The 3724-nt window shown below is 43.5% G+C and overlaps 1 long non-coding RNA gene across 1 annotated transcript; it reads right to left on the bottom strand.

Annotated features, from left to right (window-relative positions):
• Positions 1-258: 258 nt before the first annotated feature.
• LOC142570977 (uncharacterized) lies at positions 259-3170 on the bottom strand. The gene is made up of 3 exons (XR_012825728.1): positions 3116-3170; positions 1200-1321; positions 259-617 (listed from the first exon to the last, which is right to left on the bottom strand). It is a non-coding gene; the product is annotated as an uncharacterized LOC142570977 (long non-coding RNA).
• Positions 3171-3724: the final 554 nt, after the last annotated feature.

Below are 3724 nucleotides of genomic sequence, written 5' to 3'. Positions count from 1 at the left end.
TACAAAACAGCGACCATCATCAAACCCTGCAACAACCATTCAACCCATGAACAATATGACTGTCATCCGTTACGTCGTGTGGTTTTTCCCTAATTGTACAGCACGTTTCGTGCAAAATTGGTAACTGGAAACAAGCGTCGCAAAGAGTTGACAAATTGAGCGATCTACTAAGGGTTAGAGCCAAGCTAGCAGCCAAACAGAAAGGAAACGCTCAAATTAACAAATATAAGTGTTGTTTGTGAAAATATTTGCGCATCAACATCTTTATGGATCAACATCAACGGCGCCGTAGCAAACGACGAGGAAAAGACAGCGCTAGCCATGCTCATGCGACTTGCACCGTCCGTTGCCAAGCGTTACGAAAATGCTGTTCGTACGAAAATAATGAATTACCGAAGCAGAAATCGGCAACCACTAATAACTTGTTTTCCTTGACTTCATCGATCACGGACTGCTTTTCCACTCCAACAGTCGGCACAGCTGACCACCGACATGGTCTGCGTAGTCCCTTCCTTTGTAGTGGTCCGAGCAGAGGCCGTACGTATCCGTTATACATCCGCTCCATTGTGAGCCCTGTCAGGACTCCCCATTTAGCGTCATTTCGCCATATGTCACATCTGACAAATGTGCAAAATACCGCATGGTCATGATTAAAGAACACTTCAAAGCGAAAGCAAGGTTGAGAATAGGAAGAAGCGACTAAAAGGTTCTGCCATTCTAGGCACATGTTGAAAAGTAAAGCGAAGCTCGTCACATAGATAACTCGAACGCAATCGGTGATTGCTACTTAACTTTTTTTTTTAATTCTGCCGTGTTCATGACCATCCAAAGGTGGTTATGTAATAATTACAAAGAAAAAGGGTCACCGATATGCTCTCCAGCGTAATCAGCTTATGCAGCAAGCGTTGAAATACCTTCGGCAGATATAAAGTGCAAGTTTTCTACTCGTGGAGAAAAATGAGAGGAATCGCTAACGTATACCGAAGCGAAATTTTCGTCTGCGCATCAGCTAGCATCAATCGGCCAAGTAACCTAAGTTTCTTCCAACACCGCAAAAAAAAGAAAAAAATACGCCACGCTAAATCAAGAAAGATATTCCCTTGAAAACAAGCGTTAAATATATTTCGTTTCGTCCTATAGCTGTTGCGATAAGCACATTGCTTGTTTCTTCATAAAGACTGCAGACAAAGTGTGCTTACCTCTCATCCGCTGGGAAACGGAGAAATTTCGCCCCTATCCCACAGCCACGCTGCAAGCCTTGTATCCTTTCCTCAGTTCTTCCGACACTGCCGGAACATTCGAAATCGCAGAAAGTTTTGAACTGCACAGCGTATGAAAAAAACGTGCACGTGCATGGAAAGCGGCAGGAGCAGACGAAGAAAATGGCAACAGAAGCGACAAGAGCGAAAGCGGGGCCCGTTGGTGCGACAAATTAGGCGACCAAATAAATATAGAATGATGTAGAAAAAGAAAATAGGCAATACCACATTTTATTTTTACATATAATAGCGTCACTTCGCTTTATTGTTTGATTATATACAGATAAAGCCAAGTATGCAGAAGTTATTGAATTTTCCTTTGGCCACAAGTGTCATGTCGACGCTTCATTGCCAATACCGAAACTAGTCCCACTGTCCACTCACTGGCTTCCATTCATTTTTTAAAGCACTGGGACAGCGCTCCTACACACCCGTGCGAAGCAATTATAATAAAAAATATTTATACAGCAAGCCGCCGATAACTACCTGTGTTTTTATATATAACTTATACATATAGGTTAACTATTTAATTCGTGAAAGTCGTCGCTTTGAAATTCCTAAATTGTGGCTAAAATTGGGACTACAGTTTAAGTAGTCCACAGATATAGTGAGGGGTAGCATAAAGAAAAGAACTTCCTAGCGCCAGGAAATGTTAATTTTATTGGCGTGTTGTGAAGGGGATCAACGAAAGCTCGCTGATTGCTCAGTTAGCCAAGACTCGACGCAAATGAAAGTTGAACTGTTTTTTCACATATTCCGTACTGGAAAAAGACGTACCTCTACGCAGTGCGACAGTGTCTCTCTGCAGAAGCAAGGTTCATTCACAACTGAAATTTGTACATAATGAGCAAACTTTGATTCCAGAAGATGCAAACCAATGCGATAATTACCCATTACGTGCTGGTCACAGGGAACTCCGACTATCACGTATGTTATGACGGTAACACATTTCGTGCCTTACAGAAAGAAGGTAGAGTACAATGCACGTATTTCATTTAGAGTACGAGAAGTAAGGACCCCCAGAATTTTAAACCGCCTACACGCATATGCATGAACAGGAAGTAGCGTATAATTGCTGTCATTATTTGAACTGCATGTGGAATGAGGAAGTATATTTCTATAGCGCTTACAAGCTCATATAATCTGCCGGTCATCATACTTTGCGTCATATTCATATATACAGAAAAGCACGGCGAGTATTGCGACACTATTTTGAAACAACAGCAACGCAAGGAACTAACCATTCTTTAAAAAAACTTCATAGCACTCTTCATTGCAAGCGGGATTACCAGTTCGGACTTAATCAGCATAGAAGCTTTAGACTTCTATTACTGGTATTAATAAATGCATTTTGCCTGCAAAACAGATAGCATTGAGCATCGTCTATAATACAGGTGCTCAAAAACTTGCACACACCGAAGCTGAGCCTAAAACAAGGTAACTGAGCGTATGGTACCATCTAGGTTCCAAAATTCACATAAAATAGAGAGCTTTGAGCCTCTTCAGTACGATATCTTAGTAATGATGCATCAAAACGCAACAAGCAATTATGCTCGTGCATCCTTTCGCCGTCATTGCTCTTGAAACTCGATGGAACGTCACGGCTCTGCCTTTTCTTTCTTTACTTTAGGTTTGGCTGTATGTCTCGACGAAGAGTTCCCAAAATGTATTGCCCAACAAACTCGTACTCAAGCCGTTCAGTACAAGTATTTCACCGACAGCTGATAGACTGCCTTGACGACGAAAAGGTCGAGCGATACTGCTCGTACGTCTGTGCACACAGAATGGCACAAAACTGGTTTACTCATGCAATATGAATACTTGCTCATGAAATAGAGTGAAATACTTGTGCTCACCTGCTGTCATGAGGAAACCTTGAAAACAGCTCAACTGGTATTCCCGGTATTAGAACGCCACAGAGCCGTGCAACACACGTGATGCCTCGCTTCAGACATCTTCGTCTAGTGCTTGGTTGACCTGGACCGCTATCTTGTACACGTTCGAAAAGCCGACGTTCGATTTCGCCTCACGCGATTGGACTAGATTGGCCTAGGCCGCGATATCGGCGCAGCCTGGACAATCGGGCGAGGCGAAATCGAACGTCGACTTTTCGAACGTGTGCAAGATAGCGGCCCTGGTTTCCTGCGTCTTCCGCTCTTCCGTTCGTTGCACGCCGGATCAAGCGTCTCTATCTTATATTTCCCATCTTCGTAGTTGCGACGACAACCGAAGCAGATGATCAAGCGGGATCCGACTTCTGATATGGCTGAGCGAGTGGCAAGGACGAGCGGAGGTAATCGACAGACGCTCAATGACAACCACTTTCCACGCTTTGCCCTACTTAAAATTCACAAAAAGAGAAATTAAAAAAAAATAAGTTGGGATGTGCTGCAACCGCTTGGAGCGCGCATGTTCCTTGAAACCAAAAGTAGCACTCGCCTTCCGGGGGTGGTGTGTTCGCACCG

This window comes from Dermacentor variabilis, chromosome 2 (assembly GCF_050947875.1).
Source record: "Dermacentor variabilis isolate Ectoservices chromosome 2, ASM5094787v1, whole genome shotgun sequence".
Lineage (NCBI taxonomy): Eukaryota > Metazoa > Arthropoda > Arachnida > Ixodida > Ixodidae > Dermacentor > Dermacentor variabilis.
This window is presented reverse-complemented; position numbering and strand designations above follow the sequence as displayed.